Source organism: Gopherus evgoodei, chromosome 1, assembly GCF_007399415.2.
Source record: "Gopherus evgoodei ecotype Sinaloan lineage chromosome 1, rGopEvg1_v1.p, whole genome shotgun sequence".
Lineage (NCBI taxonomy): Eukaryota > Metazoa > Chordata > Testudines > Testudinidae > Gopherus > Gopherus evgoodei.
This window is the reverse complement of record NC_044322.1, coordinates 35,848,338-35,873,141: the sequence shown is the minus strand read 5'-3', so window position 1 is coordinate 35,873,141 and position 24,804 is coordinate 35,848,338. Positions and strand designations below refer to the sequence as shown.

The 24,804-nt window shown below is 40.7% G+C and overlaps 1 protein-coding gene across 4 annotated transcripts in view; it reads left to right on the top strand.

Annotated features, from left to right (window-relative positions):
• The window catches only part of PSPC1 (paraspeckle component 1), a 120,381-nt gene that overhangs the window by 87,286 nt on the left and 8,291 nt on the right, over positions 1-24,804 (top strand). For 2 of the 4 annotated variants that reach the window (XR_004000243.1, XR_004000244.1), the window contains 2 exons: positions 5,277-5,393; positions 9,480-10,985. The exons of 1 other annotated variant lie outside the window; for it this stretch is intronic. The gene's annotated coding sequence lies outside the window, so the exon portion shown is untranslated. Of the gene's footprint in view, positions 1-329; positions 592-5,276; positions 5,394-9,479; positions 10,986-24,804 lie in introns of those variants that run through there. One more of the 4 variants, XR_004000241.1, reaches the window with a different exon arrangement.

Genomic DNA, 24,804 nt, shown 5'->3' with positions numbered 1-24,804 from the left:
ACAACAGCTTAATTTTGGTCTGTACTATGTAATTGTTTTAATTATTCCTTCAGCTATCCCGCCTTCTCTTAGCTGTCTGCTGAGATACATTTGTTGTTCTTAAGGAACAAATTATGCTTGTTTTATTGACAGTAATGCACTGGTTGGTTTCAATAGGGGCTATACTCATGTTTAAGTTGAGCAGGATTCAGCCCTGAATGAATAAGAAATACTTAAGTGAAAGTGATAGCTAAGGGAAACAGTCATTGGTTGACAATTTTTAAAATGTATATCGTATTTTTTTATTGATACTTCAGCAACCAGCTTTGTTCTCTGTCACCTTTTGCTAGGAAGTCAAATGGACAAATGCAAATACGAACACAGCTGTGCGGAATATCTGGCTGAAGGTTTCTTTTGGATAACATCTGTTTCCCCAGATACATAATCACAAAGGAGTACATGTCCTAAGTGCATCTCAAAAATGGAGTTCTTCCTTTCTGTTTGGTGGATAGTGGGTATCATGAAGTGATTGCTTTTCCTGCTGGCTAAGTCAAAGTGCCGTATGGCCCACTTCAATGGAAGTCTATTTACTCTGCAGTTCTATATCTTTAGGTAAATTTTATCTAGACACACAGTAAAGAGGGGGTCAGGATGGAAGGAGAGACCAGATGTAAAGCTTACAATTAATGTTGTCATTTATGTTAAGAAAAAAGTAGGAAGCAACCTCGGCCTGTGCACTCAACCAAACTAATAAAGCTGTGTAAGGAATTATGTCCAGGGAGAATGAGAGCAGAGTACAAATGTTAAAACAGAAATACAAGATTCAGAAAGTGTTTGGCTGTAAGTGATGAGTGTGGTATAAAATCATAGATAGACTTCTGCTATGTGTTTGGGATTTTAACTAAGAGATTCATACCAAAATTGTGTTTTAATTTTTAAGGAAATAATATATTTTAAAGAAGTTCTTAATTAAACTAAACATACCAATATTTGCAAGTTATGTGCAACTCATGCACTGAAGAGCTAATGCTTTCGTTAGATTACCGAAGAGAATAACACCATACCTCCATGAGCCTCAGGGTACGTCTATACTACCTGCCGGATTGGTGGGTAGTGTTTGATATATCGGAGATCGATTTATCGCGTCTCGTCTGGACGCGATAAATCAATCTGCTAATCGACGCCTGTACTCCACCTCGGCAAGAGGAGTAAGTGGAGTAGACAAGGGAGCTGCGGCAGTCGACTCATCGCCGTGAGGGCAGCCAGGTAAGTCGAACTAAGATACTTCAGCTTCAGCTACACAAATAGCGTAGCTGAAGTTGCGTATCTTAGTTCGAACCTCCCCATGAGTGTAGCCCAGGCCTTAGAAGAAGGTAATATTTTGCTGCGGTAGTATGCTTTCAAAGAGTCAAGAGTGTTTAGATATTATATTCATTCTACTCTTTTCACATAGAACATATTTGTTGTGCTGTCAACTTCGTAAGTGTTTAAATAATATTTAAGTATTACTACTTACTGAGTAAGTAACCACATTCTGGTCTTAAAAACCAAAAACAAATCTCTTTAGCTTAATTAACATGCTGAAACTTCCAAAGTTGTTATACTGGATGATGATGATCTTTCCTCATCTGTGCACTCCATCTAGCTATTCTAAATCTCTGAGCTCAGCTGTTGCCATCAGAATACTCCATCTAGTCCTCACTAACAAAGAGTAATTACTTCTTAATTAAATGCTACCCCACAGTTTACGTTAGAGTGACAGAGAGGGGCCAGAGTTGAGAGGGCATAGTTTATTTTGGGGATTGTGAGTAGCCAGTCAGAGCACGAAGGGATATAATCATTGTTATTGAACTGTACGGCTATTATGTGAATCAGACTGTAGGGATCACTAGCATTGTAATATCCCTGTGCTCTCACTAGCTGAGACAATTCTGTTTCAGTATTATACATGCTTTTTAATTAAAATAAGTGTAATTAAATACATTTTGTGTAATCAATTAAATGATGGAAAAATGCACTCTATAAAACATCACTTCTTACAGATTTGTTTATTGGCATTCAGATTGCTGAACTCATAGGTCATAGTGACCTCTACTGGGTCATCACTTTTAAGAAAGCTATGTATCAACAAACATTCCAAACAATCTTAGTTATAATAAGCCTTCTATATCGAAGGTGCCCAGATTCAAGGTTTGTCCACTTATTTTATTTCAGTCTCAGTTTTAATAACTTTTCTCTCTCGCCCCTACCCCCAATTCTGATCAGCAGAACCTGCCAGCATACAGCTAGCATTTGACCTTGCCTTCTAAACCCTGCTTATTCCAATGCTGGGTGGGTTCTATTTATTAATTCACCATGGCTAAATGTGCATAATATGATTGCAGTTAGTTCAATCACATTCTGGGGTCCACAGACTCCTCAAATCCAGGGCAATGCTGCAAAGTCTCTGGCAGACAAATTCTACAGCGGCAGCGGATAGTTTGGTAAACGTGAGCGGTCTTCATCTGGGACCAGTTGAGGTTTTCTTAGCAAGGATTTTTCTGGTTACATTGCAGATTGAAAAAAAAAACCCTGGGATTTCATATGGAACTTGCCATATCTGAGGGTGCAGAGCACTATCTTAGTGTTCAAAAGCCAGGTCTTGTCTGCTTGATTGAATTTTGACCAGTGTTACTCACTAAACACCTGGAAATGTTGGGGCACCTGCTTCTTGCACCACTGTCCCCTCTGTCTGATAAAAGTCAGTAGTGAGAAATGGGTATTTTGTTAATGGAGATTATCAGTTCCTCCTTATCTGAGGATGGAGTTGTGACTGCTACATAGAAAGGAAATAAAATTTTGACCCTGATAATCTAATCCAGGATGCAATTGAATCTCCCATGTGTGGAAAAGTTTACAGAAGGTGGAGGTGAAGCAGAATGGCAATATTTCCAGTATCAGAGGGGTAGCTGTGTTAGTCTGTATTCACAAAAACAATGAGTAGTCTGGTGGCACCTTAAAAACTAACAGATTTATTTGGCATAACCCTGGTCAGTCTGGGTTTACACCTGTATGTGCGATAGAAACTGCACTAGTGTTGTTAGTTCGTGTTCTTGTAAGGTATTGAAGGCATGCCCCAGGCTGATTTTATTAGAGAGAGATATGTATGTATATAGTCTAGTTTTGAGACACTTGATCATGAGATAGTGCTGCTAGATAGTAGCAGTAGTTCTTAGTAGTATGAGCCCTTTAGAAATGCTAGTAAAAATGTATGGGCTATAATGTCTGCAGTAGGCAGAGGGTACCCTGCTGAATAATTGCATTATGGCTAGTTTCACTGGTGTAGTGGAATGGATGGCCAGATGTCTACAGAAAGTGGAATGTGAATGAAGACTAGCTAGCTGAGGATCAGTCTAGATCATGCAGAAATAATTTAGTAGAATAGGGGAAGCAATTGGAAAAATTGGTTAGAATTATATTAGCACTTCTGATTGGATGCAGCTATTATTTATGAATAATTTTTTCAACTTTGGAGTCTTATTAGACCCAAAACAACTTGTGGATGATTATGTAGCAGCTGTGTTTTAGCTGTACTTGGTATGGTGGTGTATTGTGTGTGTGGACCTGCTTTTGTAATTTCAGTTGAGTACTACTGAGTTGTATTGGGACTATACCTTGCAATTCAAGCAACTGAAACTAGTCTAGAATGCTGCAGCCTGCTTATGTAGATATTTACTTTGGGAGTACATAACATGTGCTCAGCAAGATGTTCTAGTTGTCTGTCAGCTTCAGACTAGAACTCAAGATGTTAGTAAATGATCTTTTTAAAAAGCTCTGGATGGTTTGAGTCTAGTTTACTTGAGAGCACACCGCTCTCCTTGTGTCATACTGCTGTAATTGTAGTGAACACAGACCCTCAAATCAGTTCCTTCATGTAGAAAAGAGGGTTTCCTTAGGGCTTCTTGAGCTTGGAACACGTGTTTCTCTGCCTCTGCCTCCCTGGTCTGCCAGTGCCACTATTTGTTAAAGACCTGAATACTCTGCAGTGTTTTTTTTGTTTTTGTTTTTGTTTTTTTAACCCTCAAGTGTTTGTGGAGAGAAGACGAGGGTTAAAGAGGGTGCTTTTTTTTTCTTTCATAATTAAGTTTTGGGGCCAGATTGATTTGTGGGGGCAGTGGATTTAAGCAGTCTGAATTTTTGATGATTCTGAATGTTAAGTTTTCTAAGGGCACCCAGAGTTTGGGATGCATACCCCTGGTAGTTTTTAAAATAACTAATTATTTTGACTTTTTTGTGCTTTATAGTAACATTCATTGTAAAATATGAATTATAATTTTATTTCTGTTAAAAGTACTAACTTGTATTATGAATTGCTCTTTAAAGTTGTCGCTGCATTTATATTTAAAGTGAGCAAATCTTGTATTTAAGTTGAATATATATTTTTCTAAAGAATTTGAAACCACAAATGTCTTAAAGTTGAGTATTAATCTTTACAGTTTAATATTAAAGATCTGCATGGATTAAATGTATCATATTTAAATATATTAAAATATGATTCTGCTCTGAAATGTTGCTAAAATATGGTGGTTCCTTATGCCACAGATTTGCTCCCTGTTTGTAATTCAGAGAGATCTGCTGATTTTAGGTAGTGTTTACTGCTTTGTGTATCTGCTAGTTATATTCATTCTGCAGAGCTAGAGGGGAGGGAGCTGAGTTCTATTCCTGCTTGCATACCAGCAGCAGAATTATGTACAACATTGCAATACACTTGTGAAATTCCACTGAAGGCACTGGGATTGCACAGATATTACCGAGGGCTTGCTTTGGCAGAATCTTTTACTAGTGGTAACATGAGAAGGAAAGAACCTAGTTTTATTCTCAAATCCTTCAGTGTGTTTGAGTGAGCAAAGGGAACTAATGTCATACACATTTTTCATAGTAGAACTGCACTTTGAGCTGAAATGTTCATAGCAATATAGTGACAAAGGAACTCATAATGACTGAAATACCAGCTGGCTGGTACAAGAAGAGATTTTAAAGATCTTCGTAATTAAGGGTAGGGAAAACTGCTTATAGTGGAGGCAATGGTAATATAAGAATGGCTAGAGATGAAAATGAATTTGAGAAGAGGAAATTTCAATTTTGGTCACCAGTTGTATCTACAATAATTCTACCTTTTAAAAGTTCATATGTTAGGGAAGGGAAGAGTTATTGTACTTTGAACAATACGAGGCCTCTACCATGTAGATAATTGTTTTATCTTGCTTAAAATGCCACAGATATTTAATTGACTATAACTACATATTATTTTTTTCTAGGTTAAAATTAAAATGCTAAAATGCAGATGAAGATTGGTTTTAAAAAAAAAAGTTCTGCTGTGTCTTAAGAGTGCAGAGGGTCAAGATCCTGAAGCCATTTTTTTTTTTCACTTTCAGGTATGTATTTGCACATTTGACTTTTTATTTAGTAATTACTGACCATTATCAGACAGTTGGGTTTTTATTTTTTTGTTTTTGTATTTAATTTGATGAAGTAATTTGTTCATGCACTTCTACCAGTACCTTTGAATCTTATCCTTTGACACTTACCATTTCTATCAATCATTATGTTAACAGACTTATTAGTCTTTTAATATTTTGTTGAATTTGTGTTTCCCTTTGCTTCCTCTATGAGGAGAGGGCTTGAGTAACAGTATGTTGATCTAATACATATACAGGACATGGTTGTGGAACGCACAATGTGTAAATACATGTTGTGGCACCAAGTCTAAAACTGAGGCTTTGTGCATATTACAAGGTTGCACCAGTTCAACTAAAGGTGTGTTTTTAAAATTGATTTAAAGTGGTCCAAACTCCTATGTGGATACCTCAGTTTAGCATAAATCAATTCATTAAACTAAATCAGTATAAACCAGGTTTAGAGGATGCAGGCTTGCACTGCTTTAACTGAAAATCTTGTTTTTTTTAAGATCAATATAGTTAAACGGCTGCAACTTGTGATATAAACAAGACCTAAATAGATTCTGTGAAAACTTCATCCAGTCTAAAATGTATCTAATCTCTGAAGATACTCAACAAACAAATGTTTGATTCACATATATGTTGAAAGATAATTGGAGTTTTATCTGTTATGGCATCTCCCATAAAAATAGAACAAAATATTCCAGATTTTTACAAAAAAATACATTCTGGAGATGAGATAATTGTGATTGCTTGGATACAGTGATGTTTGATGTTTCATTACTTAAGAAATATTAAGCAAGATTTGCGAAGGTTGAAATGATCAGTCAGGATGAGTTCAGATAGATAATTATTTCTCTGTCTGTGTTTATATATTCTGCCTGTCACTGTGGGGTGAGAGGGTCTTCCCAGTGGTTTTGCCATCCTCAGTAAGTAGATAGGGAGAGGAGAATTAAGAATAGGCCAGTGCACCATGAATATGGTGTGCAGTGGAATACATAAGATTAAAGGGTGAGGCTGATCAAGGATTTTAAACCAATATATTAAGGTTATGGACAAAAGAAGTGTGGATGAGAAAAAGTAAAACTTGGGGAAAGTTGCATTGGCAGAGAATGGATCTAATGGGTCCCTTCCATTTCTAACTGCTGATCTGTTGGGATGGGGTTTATAAAGGGAGGGGAAGCTGAAGAGAGATGTCAAGAAGGAAAAAAAGGGACAAGAGAAGAATTCTAGGGCAATGGATAGGGTGAGAGCCAGGGTGGTGTTTTGAGGAACACTGAGGCACCTCACCACAACCTGTACAATCAAGCTAACATGCTGGAAAATTTGATTCACAAAGTATATGAATGAATATAATAAGCATTGGAAAATCACATATGGAATCCTAGAATTATTCTATTTTTGGGAATGAAAATTAGGACTTTTGATACAGGATCCATCTCCCGCTTAAACAGTTATTTCCCTCTATAAGCTTGAGTCTTCTATACCTACACTCCTCTGGAGTTGCCGCTTTCCCATGTGTCCCTACCACTCCTAAGGAGAGAACTTCGATTTTCAGGGCTGTATATGCATCATCTTTCATAAACTCCTAATTCACTGGGTAAAAAATAGGGCTGTCAATTAATCGCAGGTAACTCACCGGATTAATTCAAAAAAATTAATCACGATTAATCGCATTTAATAGAATACCAATTGAAATATTATTTTTGGATGTTTTTCTACATTTTCAATATTGATTTCAACTACAACACAGAATACAAAGTGCAGAGTGCTTGCTTTATATTATTTTTTTATTTCAAATATATGCACTGTAAAAATGATAAACAAAAGAAACAGTATTTTTCAATTCACCTTCTACAGGTACTGAAGTGCAATATCTATCATGAAAGTGTAACTTACAAATGCAGATTTTGGTTATATAACTGCATTCAAAAATAAAACAGTGTAAAAATTTAGATCCTACAAGTCCACTCAGTCCTCCTCCTTATTCTGCTAATCGCTAAGACAAATAAATTTGTTTACATGATGGGAGATACTGCTGCCTGTATTTTGTTTGCATCACCTAAAAGTGAGGACAGACGTTTGCATGGCACTTTTGTAGCCGGCATGCAACATATTTACATGCCAGATATGCTAAACATTCATATGCCCCTTCCATGCTTTGGCCACCATTCCAGAGGACATGCTTCCATGCTGATCATGCTTATTAAAAAAATGTCAATTAAATTTGTGACTGTTCTCCTTGGGGGGAGAATTGTATGTCTCCTGCTCTGTTTTACCTGCATTCTGCATATATTCCATGTTATAGCAGTCTTGGATGATGACCCAGCACATTTGTTTTAAGAACACTTCACAGCAGATTTGACACAACGCAAACAAGGTACCGAAGTGAGATTTTTAAAAATAGCTACAGCACTTGACCCAAGGTTTAAGAATCTGAAGTACCATCCAAAGTCTGAGAGGGACGAGGTGTGGAGTATGCTTTCAGAAGTCTTTAAAGAGTAGCACTCTGCTGCAGAAACTGCAGAACCCAATCACCAAAAAAGAAAATCAACCTTCTGCTGGTGCCATCTGACTCAGACGATGAAAATGAACATGCGTCAGTCTGCACTGCTTTGGATCGTTATCAAGCAGAACCCATCATCAGCATGAAAGTATGTCCTCTGCAATGGTGGTTGAATTATGAAGGTAAATATGAATCTTTAATGCCTCTGGCATGTAAATATCTTGCAATGCCAGATACACCAGTGCCATGCTCACACCTGTTCTCACTCTCAGGTGACATTGTAAACAAGCAACAGGCAGCATTATCTCCTGCAAATTGTACCCGACCTTGTTTGTCTGAGTGATTGGCTGACCAATAAGTAGGACTGATTGGACTTGTACGCTCTAAAGTTTTACATTTTTATTTTTGAATGCAGTTTTTTGTACATAATTCTACATTTTGTTAGTTCAACTTTCATGATAAAGAGATTGCGCTACAGTACTTGTATGAAGTGAATTGAAAAATGTTTTTTTTTACAGTGCAAGTATTTGTAATAAAAAATAAATATAAAATGAGCACTGTACACTTGTATTCTTTGTTGTAATTGAAATTAATATATTTGAAAATGTAGTAAACATCCAAAAATATTTAAAATAAATGGTATTCTATTGTTTAACAGTGTGATTAATCATGATTGGTTTTTTTTCATCGCTTGACAGTCCTAGTAAAAAACAAATGGGAAATTTAATAGGACATGAGATTCGACCTGAGGAGTTGCAAGTTAAAAAAGAATCTGAAGAGATACTCAATGAGAGGAAGAATGCCTGGAAAATAGTAATAGTGAAATGACTATAGCTATGTTTTAGTTATGGGTATTTTTAATAAAGTCATGGACAGGTCACAGTCAACAAAAATTCATGGCCCATGACCTCGACTGCCCTCTACTAAAACTTGGGCCGGGGGGCTGTGGGTGCTCTGGGGGGCGGGGGAACAGGGGAGCAATCTAGAGGCACCACGGGTGCTGGTATGGGAGTGGGGGGAGATTGGTGGGGCTGGTAGGCTCTCTACCCAGCTCCGACTGACATGTCTTTGGAGCTCCTAGGGGGAGGAGCCACCAGGGGAGGCTCCGTGTGCTGCTTCTGCCAGAAGCACCAGCTCTGCAGCTGCCCAGTTTGTGTTTTTTTTCCTCATCATCCTTTTTAAGACCCTTGGTCTGAAAACTGCTCTGGGACAATACTCAGATCTAAGCCAGTTCTAATTAATTTTTCAAGGTGAAATTAAATGTTTTGGTACTTCCTTCCACTACTGCAAGTCAATTAAAGGAAGACTTTGTAGAAAAATAGTATCTTCAAAACAATGATTGGCATCCTCTGCAGCTCAATTCACAGAGCAGAAATGATCATCATGCTTAAGGCCTATTCTGTTTTGCTTCTGAACAGCTGCTGCATATTAAAATAGTATTGCAATGATGGTGAAGAGTGAGGAAATTGTAAGTTATTTGTAAAATGATGGAGAGCAGCCAGATAGTGACCATTCACCTGGAGAGGTTTATACTTAAAATATGTATTATTTTGCAGGTTGGAAAAAAGCAGTGAAGTCAATTTCATCTTCACCTTGAGAAATACTGTGCAGAGCATTGAGCAACAAACATACTGTTCTCCCAGTGTGAAGGAGATAGAGCTGAAGCATGTCTATCACTATCAGCATCCTCCACATACACAAAAAAAAGCCAGTTTTTTTCAAATGAAACATTAGTGCTGAGTCAGCAATGATTTATAACTTTTGATTTTTGATGTGGGGGCTATAAGCATGGAAAGTTCTGTTAGATCTCTGTTCATAGTATTGATAACCGGGTTTTCAAGTTTGTAGACATTATAACCCAAGGCAGGTTTAACTTCTTATATGACTGAACTGCATTTATGGGGTTTCTCCAAGAAAGAGAAATAACTGAGTTAAATGACACCATCAGTTCTTATAATCAGGAGAAGGCTGGGAGTAACATGTGGTAAAATTAATGGAAATTGCAGCAAAATCAGCAAACTTGACACCTGCTGATATACAAAGTCTGGAATAAATTGTTACATGCTAATCTCAGAGTAGCACCCTGTAACCCCCATATTCATCATTTGTATGTCGTGATATTTCATAAAAAGCATGCCATGTAACATACCATATCTGCTGAAACTCATTGTTCTGTCAAACTCTGTGCATCGCTATTGTGTATGAAGTTATGAGATTTTGCTGTATGGTTGTGGTTGAAATATGTTGAGAGTTTGGGACTCGTCCACTGCTAGCTGGCCAGTGGCTGAGGGTGGTGACCCATGCCCAAAGGGGTGTTAAAACTACTGTTGATCAATATGGTAAACAAGAAATCTACAATTCAATAAGAGACAGTTACACAAGAACCACACAATTAGGATTGTTCAACTCTCTGACTCAGCAAGGCATGCCTGGGCCAGTTTCTTTCCAGGGACGTGGACTCAGAGTATAAAATAAGGGACAATGATATCATGAGATGACCTCTCTCCTCCCCAACATATGCTGAAGGCAACAAGAATCCTGGGAAGACAAAGTCTGAGAAGGAAACTCAGACTGTATTAAGAACTGCAACCTACCTGCAACATCCAGTGGGGTGAGAAAAGCAGATTCAGCTCTTTCTTAGGCTTTGTCTACACTACTACTTTTGTTTATCAGGAGTGTAAAAACAGACCGACCCCTGGCAGACATTGTTAATATGGCTCAATAGGGGTGGTTTAATTATGCTGGCAGGAGAGCTCTCTTGTGCTGGGAAAGAGCAGCTACAGGGGAGACTTTACAGCGGCACATCTGTACCACTGTAAAGTCTGTAGTGTAGATATAGTCTTAGTGTAAAAGTTTAGCATTTAAAATGTGTTCACTTTTTCTCAACTTATGTCTGCTACCTAAAAAACCCTATTTTCTGTAGTCAGTAAACTTGTTTTACCCTTACCAGCAAGTTTGTCTAAAGTACTGGGGGAATCTGCTCAGATTACAAAGGGTGCTGCATGTTCCCTTTCCTTTGATGAAGTGGATACTAATTAATAAACTTGAACTATTCAAGAGAAGGTCTTGAGCAGTGTAAAATGATATATTACTGGGGTGTAAGGCTTGGGGTTGGGCAAGATTTGTTAATGTTTCCCTGTGTATAGTTCATGATTGGTTGGGAGAGCATTAATGCCACTTAGATTGGTTTGCCTCTGCATGCTGCTGGCTGAGTGATAACAGTCCCTGGAGAGAGTTTCTGCTTGTCACTGACAAAACATTGTGAGAGAGAGCCCAAGTTGGAGAGTTAAAGGGACATAGCTGTCCCACAGTTCCTGTTTGCAGCCTGTTGATCCTGTCACAATGTACAGTTAGGTGGTTAGGTTGTCATATGATGGCTTTTGGAAATTGATGTATGTAAAATGTTTCAGGCGTTTATTAGATGAATTCAGAGAGCTTCAATATTTAGTATATTGAAGAGTTGGGTTAGGTAAATGTAGTCCTAAAGGGAAAAGTTTCCATAGCATGGAATTTACAGTTGCCTTACCCTTTTACTGTAAAGAATTTATAAAAACACCAACTCTACTCACAGGCTCATTGCAAGTTAGACCAAATATAAAAGTAAAGTTGCTACCTGTTGCTATTCCCACTTATGTTTGGGGGAGGGGAGGAGAATGAATAGGGGAGGGGAGGAGAATGAATAGATGGTGATGGAATTTTCTGACCTGAAACTGCTAAAAATAGTCAAATAGTTACTCTGGCCATATTAGCAATCTGCTCCAGCAAAAGACAAAACTACAGATGGCATCAACTTTGAGTGAGCTGTCATTCTGATAAACGTTTCATACTTTCACATTAGAAACTATTTTACATTGTTTAATGTGTTAAATTTGTAAATGTCAGCTAGTTTTTAACTTGACTATGAGTAGGAAATATCGCTTAACACAAATCAAACAAAAGACCACTCCTATGGACAAAGGGCAGAGGCTACATGTCTTCTCTTCCCCCTTTCCATGAAAGATGGCTCCAGTGTGGCTTCCTCTGCATCACTGGAAAATGAACTCTGCTCCTCCAGGCTATGATTATGCTACAAGGAGTATTATTTCCCCAGCTCACCTGCATGTATTTAAGTGATTATAAAAAGCAATGTAGCAGTGGCAGCACAGGAGAACTGGGCCAAGTACATATGTACAAGTGCTACCAAGACTCCACTGCTATTTATCCTTGCATTACCTTGCTGAGAGTTGTTGTGAATATCTGTACAGCAACTGGGGAATCACAGTTCCCACTGTCGATGTAGCCTGACTATGGGAAAATTTTCTTACTCTCACTTCTACAGGATGAATAGATACAGTAACACGCCTGAACTGCATTTCATAGCTTCAGATGATTTATCTATAACATTTAAACTTTATTAAATCCACGCAGAGATAAGAACACTTACAGATAAGGGAAAGAAAGCCAGTTCAAAGACTGCAGGATCCTCACTCTCGCAAAGACAGCTGATTTACAACTCTGGTTAAAGGTATCACATTAATCTCACCAATAATTAAATGAAGTGTTTGATCTGAGCTGTTTTCCATCAACCAGGTTGACTGGCTTTAATTAGTTCTATCCTTTCAATTGAATGCAATGTCAGTTTTCCATTGTTTTGCCCAGGTTTGATTCTAGATTAACCAACTGAGTTCGTCAGCTCATCACACTTGTCCTTTTTGAATCTTGAAATAACAATTGCAGTTTTCTGGATTTCCTTCCAGGCCAAGTTGGTAATGCAGTCACTTTCCTAAAGAAGGAAATAACTTACTTAATTCTTGTTTGAGTGCTGATCCAGCTGTGTAGTGCACTTCTGGGTATGCATGTGCTCTGTGCAACTGAGATGAGAGGTTTGGAGCAAGTAGTATCCATTGGTCAACATACAGTTGCTCATATGCTCCAACGAAAGGACATAACACCTGGTATGGATTAACCCCTCTTCACTTCCAGCTCAGACCATACAGCTCAGAGAGAATTCTGGGTGCAGTAGAAGGTGTCTGTTTTCAATAATGTAAAAACTATTTCCAATAGAGAAGGTTGTAAAAACTAGAAAATCTCCTGCCCTGTCCCTTCTCAGTCAGTGACAAAAACAAGTAAGGGCCTTTAGTGACGTGGCAAGGCTTGGATTGTCACCAACCCCAATGGACATGTTTCACTTCCTGGGCCTACCATCCCAGTGCTCTTAGATTATCTGAAGTCTTCAGAGCTTTCTCAGCTCCAGCAAAGTGCACGTAGCCGCTATCAGCGTTTTGCAACCTCCTGTGGAGGGACATTCAGTTTTCACTCACCCTTTGACTGCCTGATACTGGAAGGGCCTTATATGCAGCCTGGTGCTCCTTGGACCTCAACCTTGTCCTTACCGCATTGATGAACTCAGCCTTTGAACCTCTGGCCTCCTGTTCCCTCTCACTTTCCTCATCACTATTACCTCTGCAGGAACAGTTGGCAAACTGATAGTAAATCACCCTTTCTCCACATTCCATCAGGACAAAGTCTCACTGAACTGGCATCCCAGATTTCTACTGACAATGGTTTCTTGCTTCTACCTCCACCAATCCATAGATCTGTTTACCTTCTTTCCCAAACGCCACACTTCAAAGGAAGAACAGCAGCTTTACTCTCTCAACATACAAAGCCCTCACTGAAGAAAACAGGTTGGTGTCCAAGACATCACTTTGGACACCAGGGATGCAGCTAGAGCCATGCGGCTTCATTGTTTGGAGTTCTGCAAGGAGATCCAGAGTATTCTTGAGTGGTTTCCCCTCTGATGAATTTAATCTCTTCAATGAGAATAAAGTCACTACACACACTCCTCTCTCTAGGCATTTACAACCCGCCCCAAAGAAAAACAGCTACAAGCAAACAGACATACCTAGACCTTCCCTCTGCCCAGCATTTTATCTCCATCATGTTTACAAACCACCATCAAATGACAAAGGGTTTTGCAGCAGCTTTGACCTGTACCAGTCCCAGCCAAGGGTTTCTCTTTTGATGGGACACCCAAGGACTGTGTACTTATTGGTGCCATGCTGTGTTGCCCCTCATCTTGGTGGGTGCCTTAATCACTTTACACACTCAACAACAGGGTGATGACACCAACAGACGAGTACTAGAGATCATCATCTCTGGCTACACAATTGAGTTTCTCACCTCCCCACCACAAACTCCCTTCCTGGCCCCCTCTCAAGAAGAGATCCTTCATCAGGAGGATAACTCTACTCCAGAGAGGGACCCTAGACCACATATCACCCCAACCAAAGGGGTTCTACTCCCCATATTTCACAGTTCCTAAGAAAAATGGAGGATGGAGACTAGTCCTTAATCTATTCAACTAAATGGATTTATTTGCAAGATTTTCATGATAACACTGCCATCAGTAATTCCCTCCCTGGAGCAGAACACAGGGATCACAACCCTTGACATGAAATGTTTACTTTCATATGGATATTCACCACTCCCACAAAAAGTTTCACAGATTCATGGTAGGACAAGAGCGCAGTCAGTTCAGAGTATTCCAAGTCAGGCTGGTGAGAGTACCCATGGTCTTCATGAAAGTCTTCTCTGTGGTGGTAGCCCAGATGAGATGCAGTAGCTACCGGTCTTCCTGTATGTGGATGCCTGGCTAGGAACAGGCAAATCAAGCCAAGAGGGCCAGTCAGCAACCATATTTGTACTGCATCTTCTGATATCATTTGGAGGTCTGTGTAAACAAAGAAAGTCCACTTTGACTCCTGCAAGGACTACAGATTTCATAGGAGCAGCTTCCAGAAAAAACTTACCTCTCTCTAGACAGATTTCAGTTTTTTTGGCAGCCTGATAGAATCAATTCACCCTCAGATCTCACGGCATACTCAGTGTCTGAGATCCTTCAGAACTCAAGAGTTCTAAAGGAATTCAAATGTGAAATTGCAGAACTACTAACTGTAGTATGTAACCTATCATTTAAATCAGCTTCTGTACCAAATGACTGGAGAATAGCTAATGTGAGGCCAATTTTTTAAAAAGCCTCCAGAGGTGATTCCAGCAATTACAGGCTGGTAAACCTAACTTCAGTACCAGGCAAATTTGGTTGAAACTATAGTAAAGAACAGAATTATCAGACACATAGATGAACATGTATCAGAGGGGTAGTCATGTTAGTCTGGATGCATCCAACGAAGTGTGTATTCACCCACGAAAGCTCATGCTCCAATACGTCTGTTAGTCTATAAGGAGCCCCAGGACTCTTTTACAGATGAACGTGATTTGTTGGGGAAGAGAGAACCTGGTTTTTGTAAAGGGAAATCATGCCTGACCAATGTACTAGAATTCTTTGAGGGGGTCAAAAGCATGTAGACAAAGGGGAATCCAGTGGATATAGTGTGCTTAGATTTCCAGGATGCCTTTGACAAGGTCCCTCAGCAAAGGCTCTTAAGCAAAGTAAACTGTCATGGGATAAGAGGGAAGGTCCTCACTCATGGATCGGTAACTGGTTAAAAGATAGGAAACAAAGGGTAGGAATAAATGGTCAGTTTGGAGAGAGATAAATAGTGGTGTCCCCATGGGACCAGTACTATTAAATATATTCATAAATGATTAGGAAAAAAGGGTAAACAGGTGGCAAAAATTGCAGATGATACAAACTACTCAAGATAGTTAAGTCCAAAGCAGGCTGAAGAGTTACAAAGGGATCTCACAAAACTGGCTGACTGGACTACAGTATGGCACATGAAACTCAATGCAAAGTAATGCACATTGGGAAAAAATCTCAGCTATACATATAAAATAATGGGGTCTAAATTAGCTATTACCCACTCAAGAAAAAGATCTTGGAGTCATTGTGGATAGTTCTCTGAAAACATCCACTCAGTGCACAGTGGCAGTCAAAAAAGCTAACAATGTTGGGAATCATTAGGACAGCAATAGGTAGTAAGACAGAAAATATCATATTGCCTCTATATAAATCTATGGTGCACCGACATCTTCAATACTGCATGCACATGTGTTCACCCCATCTCAAAAAAGATATATTGGAAACAGTACAGAAAACAGCAACAAAAATAATTAGGGATACAGAACAGCTTCCATATGAGGAGAGATTAATAGAACTTGGACTTTTCAGCCTGGAAAAGAGATGACTAAGGGGGAATATGATCGAGGTCTATAAAATCATGACGGGTGCACAGCAAGTAAATAAGGAAGTGTTATTAACTCATAACACAAGAATTAGGGGGTCAACAAAGGAAGTATTTTTTCACACAACTTACAGTCAACCTGTAGAATTCCTTGCCAGAGGATGTTGTGAAGGCCAAGACTATAATAGGGTTCAAAAAAGAACTAGATAAGTTAATGGAGGATAGATCCATCAATGACTATTACCCAGGATGGGCAGGAATGGTGTCCCTAGCCTCTGTTTGCCAGAAGCTGGGAATGGGCGATGGGATGGATCACCTGATGATGACCTGTTCCATTCATTTTCTCTGGGGCACCTGGGATTGGCCACTGTCGGAGGACAGAATACTGGGCTGGATGGACCTTTGGTCTGACTCTGGGTTAAGAACAGCCATATTGGAAGTGTTGGATCCAACAGCTGCCACCTCCATCCTCAGATGGTCTGAGACCTATATCTCCTCAGAGGACATTTTTGCTCTCCCTCTCATCAATCCTCTCAGCTCTGATTTTATTTGGAGATATTGTTACACTGAAGGAAGAAACCATCACAAAGACACAGGGCCAATCTCTTTTCCCAGCTGTGAACCCTGGTTACCTATCCATTGGTACAGATAGTTATGCCAGTCTGTTGGAAACCAGCCCTTTCATTGGATGAGTCAACAGACCCAGATGAACCTCTACCATTACATAGGGAGGCAAACCTGGACAGAAGATCCATGAGAGATGGGGCGGACCCCATGACATTGGGAACCCTAAACTCATGGACCTCTCATACTAGCACTACTGTGGCTCCCAGGGGGTCCTTATTCTAGGCACCTTGGCTCTGCATGAATCCTTTGTATCCTGTCTTACCTGACACCAACTTCTATCTGAGTAGGAGGAGGAGAAAGTTGAGCCCGATCTAATGGTTCCAGTGGCTATCTCGTCCTCCCCAGATGAGGTGCTCACCCTGTCTTTACCATCTCTGCCTGATGATCACAGGCTCAAATCAGGTGCTCTTAGAGTGGCATTTGAGTTCCAGACCTAGTTCAAAGAGGTCCTCCAAGAGCTCAGCATTGACTACTGGACATTTTGCAACTCTTGGGTTCTAGCTGATTGGAACCATAATTGCCTTGTTGACCAGCAGAGCCAGCCAGCATAGTGGGGCACACTTCTACCTTATGTGCTCCTATCCCAAAAAAGGCTAAGAAGCACTACTTTTTACCATCTAAAAGAGCAGTGTTCTTTCTTGTTCTCACACACAGCACCCAATTTCCTGATGGCACAAGCAGCCAGAGATTGAGGCTCCAACACTCCAAGATGACACCTTCAGACAAGTGTACCAAATGCCTCCAGCTCCTGTGAGGAAAAGTTTCTCCTTAACAAGACTTCAATTTCAATTGCTATCTACCAGGCCCTGTAAACAAAATACAATTCCACCAATTATGTGAAGATTTTGGACTTAAAAAGACAAATCCCACAAGACAATAGGGCCCAGTTCCAGAACCAAATTGATGAGGATATAAACTCGTGGCCAAAACATCTTCAGGCAGCAGTGGATGCTGCTGATACTGCTTACAGAGGGAAGACTTCTCCAATTGTTTGGAAGAGGGAATCCTAGTTACAGTCCTCAAGTTTTTCTGGGCAGGAACAAAGTACCACCAAACACCAGCACTTTGATAAAATTAACTTGTTTAATGAAAAGACAGAATCTTTTCACTCTTTTAAGGACTCGAACAACCACTTCGTTCGCTGGGCATCTATACTGCTGCCCCAAAAAGTAAGCACCAGAAACAAGCGTACAGGCTGTAATAGTGCCTCAGTGAGTCACAACTGAGGATGCCAAATTTAGGATGAACTGCTGAGAAATAGGGCAGATACACCCCAATGGCTAATTCCCATAGGATATACCAAACCAGCAACAAAAATAAACTTCTGTTTCACCACACTGGCTAACAAGAAGTCATAAAATCAGTTTCCTTGGGCAGTCCAGTTCTTATGTCACAACCAAAAATACTGGATTTAGAGATGTGTGGTTCTTTATAACCAGTCTCATCAAATAATAGGTTCTTCTGATCCCAAAGGACCAGCCGCACACCCAGGTCGATATATAACTCAGATCTTACCCAAAATGCATGCTGATGCCAATCCTTTACTATTTAAATTATTAAGGGTTATTTATAAAAAGAAAAGGGTGAGAGTTAAAATTGGTTAAAGGACTCAAATACATATAATAAATGCAAAGTTCTTGGTTTAGGCTTGTAGCAGTGATGGAATAAACTCCTGGCTTAATAAGTCTCTGGTTGCTTCCAAATCATTGGAAGGACCTCAGTCCCTTGGTTAGAATACTCCCATTAGTGTGAGTCCACAATCCAGAGATTTGAACAGGACACAGGCAAAATGGATGGGTTCCAGGGCCATTTATATCCTCTGCCATGTGGCAGGAAACCCATTGTTTCAAACAAAAACCTCAGCACAAGTAGTGGAGAATCACAGGTGACCAGATAGTGTTTTGAGTCACATGGGCAAGTCACATGTTCATGCCCAATTTTGCTCAATGTTTGCAGGAAGCCATTACCTATGTTTCAGACATCATGTTTACATGACAGCCCACTCAGTGTAGATGAGCATTTCCCATGGTCCATTGTGAATTAAGTATCCTTTTGATGGGCCACTCAATTTGAATAGTCCCTCCAAGATGTGCTGGCTAACTACTTCATGGGTGTTACCCCAGGAGCAAACATTTGAAATCCAGGTATTAGAGCCATATTCATAACATAACATAAGAATGGCCATACTGGGTCAGACCAAAGGTCCATCTAGCCCAGTATCTGTCTACTGACAGTGGCCAATGCTAGGTGCCCCAGAGGGAGTGAAGCTAACAGGGCAATGATCAAGTGATCTCTCTCTCCTGCCATCCATCTCCATCCTCTGACGAACAGAGGCTGAGGACACCATTTTTTACCCAACTTAACTTCAAATAGAAAAATGATACATACATTCAGATAGCATAATCATAACCAGCAAATCATAACTTTTTCAGACACCTTACATCACATTTTGTACAAGATTTGTTGCAAATATGTAATAGTGGTTGTAACAATGATCTATATAGTCATATTTTAATCAGATAACATCACACAGGCCAACACAGTTTCCTCCAATGTTTCATCATCAGCACTGTCACAAATGACCCTGCAAACAACAGAGGGTACAGAGACAGATATACACAACTTCTTTGATACCTACAGCTCATCCTCCACCCTCCTCAATCAAGAATTTTTTTTAATGGGACATTTGAGATCCATGCTCCTTTGTTGACATCTCATTATTCTGCCTCCCTTGTTTTTAATGCCCCCTTCTCCAAAACTGGAGGGCAGCAACAACAGACAAGTGGTGCAGGAGATTATTCATTCTAACTATTCAGCTGAGTTTGTCACCTCCTACCTACAAACCCCCTTCCCTGCTCCTTTTCAGGGACCAATCTCTCAAGGAAATCCTACATCAGGAGATGGACTCTTCTCCATCAAGGAGCTGTAGAATGAATGCCACCTCAACATCTAGGGAAAGGGTTTTCCCCTTATTTCTTAATCTCCAAAAAGAACAAAGGATGGAGACACATTCTCTTCCGAGCATTAAAATTCTGCATGGTTACATTGACATCAATAATCCCTTCTCTGGAAGAGGGAACATGGTTCACATCTACATGAAAGACACTTACACTTTGACAGACATTCAACCATCCTACAGGAGGTTCCTCAGGTTCCTCCTTAGGCAAAACCATTACCAATTCAGAATCCTCCCATTTCAACTAGTTGTGACAGCAAGGATCTTTACAAAAGTCCTTTCAGCAGTGGTGGCTTAGATGAGAAGAAACTGCTTTACCTGCTTTCCATATCTCAACGACTGGCTCTTGCCAGACAGATCCAGCAAAATCATTGAGTTGGGAACCTTATTCTTACTCAACCTATTATCTTCCCTTGGAATCTGCATCAATGAAGAGAAGTCCACTTTGATTCCCACAAGGATCACAGATTTTATAGGCATGACCCTGGACTCAACTACAGCAAGAGCCTACTTCCTGATGGAGAGATTTCATGCCATGAGTAATTTGATAAAACAGGTCACCCTCAGACTACAGTAAGGGTCTGCCTTTCCCTTCTAGGCTAAATGGCCTCATGCACCCACATAATGTTTGCCAGGCTCCACTTCCACTACCTACACACCTGGTTTCAGTCCGACTACTCACCAGAGAAAGACAACATAAATGGCAGAATAATAATCCTAGCCAATGTCACACCTTCTCTTATATGGTGGGCAACCCACAAAAAACATTCAGGTGGGAGTTCCTTTTCTCCCACCCATAGACGAGGCAACTATCATCACAGATGCTTCCCTCTTGTTGGGCAGTCCACAGGGACAATCATATTGCACAAGGCTCGTGGACCCCTTAAGAGACCAGGATGTATATAAATCTACTGGAATTAAGGGTCATCCATCTAGCCTGCAATGCATTCTTTCCACTCATTTCATCTCAATATATCCAGTTAATATCAGACAACATGACGATTGTCTTCTACATAAACATGGAGAACAAGATTCCTTCCTTTGTGTATGGAAGCTGTGTTAATGAGTGCATCAGAAACCACAAAACTCTTTTGGCAGTGTACCTACCAGGTGCACAGACAGTTGTCCATAGACCCACCAATAGGAGATTCATGATTCCATCCCAAATGAGTTTTTTTTTTACCCTGTGAAAACACTGTCTTAGAACCTCTGTCTCACAGGCAAACAGAAAACTCTTCCTGTAGTGCTCCAGAGCAGCTCTGGGCTGGGGCTCAAAGGGAAATGCCCTTCTGCACCTTGCATGGACCACCTCAGATATCAGAGGGGTAGCCGTGTTAGTCTGTATCCACAAAAACGAGTACGGTGGCATCTTAAAGACTAACAGATTTATTTGGGCATAAGCTTTCACAGATGAAAAACCCACGTTTTCAGATGTATCTCAGATATGCCCTTTCTCCCATCCCAGTAATATTGATGTCTAGTTGGCAGCCGGTGTCAAGCAGAGTGCCCCGGGGCTGGTCCTGGGACTGGTTTTGTTCAACATCTTCATTAATGATCTGGATGGTGGGATGGATTGTACCCTCAGCAAGCTTGCGGGTGACATTAAGATCGAGGGAGAGGTAGAGATGCTGGAGGGTAGGGATAGGGTCCAGAGTGACCTAAATAAATTGGAGGATTGAGCCAAAAGAAATTTGATGGGGTTCAACAAGGACAAGTGCAGAGTCCTGCACTTAGAACAGAAGAATCTCATGCACTCCTACAGGCTGGAGACCGACTGACTAAGCGGCAGTGCTACAGAAAAGGACCTGGGGATTACAGTGGATGAGATGCTGCATATGAGTCAACAATGTGCCCTTGTTGCCAAGAAGGCTAATGGCATATTGGGCTGCACTAGTAGGAGCTTTGCCAGCAGATCGAGGGAAGTGATTATTCCTCTCTATTCAGCACTGGTGAGGCCACATCTGGAGTATTGCATCCAGTTTTGGGGGCCCCACTACAGAAAGGATGTGGACAAACTGGAGAGAGTCCAGCAGAGGGCAATGAAAATGATTAGGGGGCTGGGGCACATGACTTATGAGGGGAGACTGAGGGAACTGGGCTTATTTAGTCTGCCGAAGAGAGAGGAGGGAATTTGATAGCAGCCTTCAACTACCTGAGGAGAATGGAGCTCAGCTGTTCTCAGTGGTGGCAGATGACAGAACAAGGAGCAATGGTCTCAAGTTGCATTGGGGGAGGTCTAGGTTGGATATTAGGAAATATTTCACTAGGAGGGTGATGAAGCACTGGAATGGGTTACCTAGGGAGGTGGTGGAATCTCCATCCTTAGAGGTTTTTAAGGCCTGGCTTGACAAAGTCCTGGCTGGGATGATTTAGTTGGGGTTAGTCCTGCCTTGAGCAGGGAGTTCGACTAGATGACCTGCTCAGGTCTCTTCGAACCCTAATCTATGATTCTGCCACAAGCTCTGCAAAAGATTTGTCGTGACAAAGCTCAGGTCATCTTCAGTTCTGGTTCTTGCACCTGCTAAGGATTTCAATCCATCCTCCCATCAGCATCCAACCACTTCCAGATCTACTGATATAACCAGGTATCCCAACCCAGGCCCTCTACAACTCATGGCCTGGTATTCGGATAGGCATCAGGTAGAGAGCGCTTGTATTCAATATCAGTCCAATCCACTCTCAACCAAAGCAGCACAGATTCTACCAAGAGATGGTATCTGGCCGAAAAGAGACATTTCTCTTTGTCACAACAGCACAGCTGTCTCCAGAATCCACAGGTATTCCTGTCATTTTATACTACCTACTCACCCTTAAGACATCTGGCTTTAATCATAAGCTCCTTATGGGTCCACCTTGCAGCAATCAGCGGCCTTCATTCGCCACCTGAGGCCCATACTGTCTTCACTCAAACAACTCAATTCCTGAAGAGACGACTCTGAACTTTCGCACTGGTGATGAAAGCAACCCTACAATGGGATTTTGATCTTTTCCTTTCAGTATTTAACAGACTTCCTTCAAACCAATAGCCATATGTGCTATGTCCCACCTCTCAAAGTTGCCCTTCTAGTCATCATCACATCAGCCATAAGGGTTAGTGAGCTGGAGCCTGTGACATATGGGGATACAATCTAGACTAGTGGGCGGTTATGTTACCCCTGCTGTGCAACCTTGGAGTCTTAAAATGCCTTGCTGAAGTAGCTCCCACAAGCCACACCCTGAGTGTCTATATAACTGCAGTTTGCCAGCTACACCCTGGCTCTCACCAGCCTTGGTTATACTGCATGATAACCCCAACACACCCCTAGTCCCAGATTCTACCCCCCCCCACCCCCGAAATGTATGTCATGTACTCCCAGCCCTCTCCCAGACAATACAAATACATTAATCCGATTATTCCTTTAAGGGAACAATATGCCACTTTATTACCTTAAATGGTTATCCAAATACTTCAGCTAAAACACACTGGATTAGACAGAACAGTTAAACGGTTTATTAACTACAAAGAGTATAAATAATGAGACATAAAAGTTACTGACCAAACTTTCCAACAGCTGTTTTCTTTTATCATCTTAGGTGCAGAGAATATGATGGGCGGGGAGAGAGGGGGAGAGAGAGAGCGCCTTTGGAGTGTGTGTACCTCCTTTTTATAGTTTCAGTCCCCCTCTGGAAAAATATTTCCATCTGAGACCCAGGAGACAAAGTCTACATAGAAGAATGTTCCCCGCTGGTTTGGTTTTTTTCACCAGTTCGAATTTCTTTTGTTTTCTCTCACTGCTTGATGACCCTGTTTCCTGCTTAAATGCAAATTAAGGCAAGCACATATTCCTTCAAGACAGACCTGACTTCTGCGTGGGTAGGACTGTGGGGTTTGGAACATGCATTAATATCGTACAGGGAAATCTTATAACTTCACATACAATTTTACCACACATTTTATTAGGACAATACTGACCAGCAAATTTCAAATGATACAAGGCATACCTTGTACAAAGACTTTTACAATAGTAATAAGGTGTGAATTCTGCCAAGCCAACCTTTATATACAGCCCAGAGAAAAGTCAGAGCCCTTGTTGTAGCTCCAACTATATACTACTTTTCATAAAGAGAAGGTCGCGCTTCACCTCCATCCAAAATTCATTCCTAAAATAACTTCCGAGTTTCTCACAAAATTAAACCATCTGCTTACCAGTATTTTTCCCAAAACCTCATGCTTCTGATGAGAGAAGGCATTGTTCTGTAGACATCCAACAGGCGCTGGCGTTCTATCTGCAGTGAACGAAAGCAATTAAGAAAACACCTAGACTATTTATCATTGTAGCAGAGTGATCAACAGATCATGCATTACCTGCACATAGCCTCTCTAAATGGATCTCTGGCTGCATCATTCTTTGTTGCCAACTAGCCTGAAGCATGCCCCGCTCCAACCCACTGAGGGGGTAAGAAACCACTTTACCAGAGTACAAGCAACCTCTACAGGATCTTTATGAGATGTACCTCTACTAGGTATATGTAGAAGCTTTGTCCATGCTTTCACAAAACATTTTGGATTGGTCCAAACCTCTGCTGCATATACAGCTTTGGGAATGGCAGCACTTCAGACATCCATGCTATCTGTATCCTCACACCCACCTCCTGTCTGACTACTGCTTATGTCCCACATGTGCAATACACTTAGGGCCCATCACTAGAAAAAGAAATGAGGTCACTTACCTGTAACTGGAGGTTCTGAGAAATATGGTCCCTGTCTATTCCACTATCCACCCTCCATCCCCCTCTGCTGTGGATCACAACTGGATTCTTGGTAAAAGAAGGAATTAGAAATGCGTTGAGCCACACTGCCCCATATATCATCCATTCAGAGCATGTGAAGAGCAACTGCACACACACGGAGCAATGGACACTACTTACTACAAATTTCTGATCTCAAGTGCATTGTGCACAAGTGAAGCCTCATATAGAAAACAAATAGGGACAACACACCTTGAATCTCCAGTTACAGGTAAGTAATCTCCATTGTTTCCTTAGTATAGCTTCAGTAAACAATTTTCAATTAATTTTTAATAGTATTATAGGAAGGGAAGTTAGAGTCCTCACACCAAGGAACACCTCTTCCCCCAGTACCCCAATATGAGTATCACACTATGCCCAGAACACCAGGCTTTAAAAACTGCT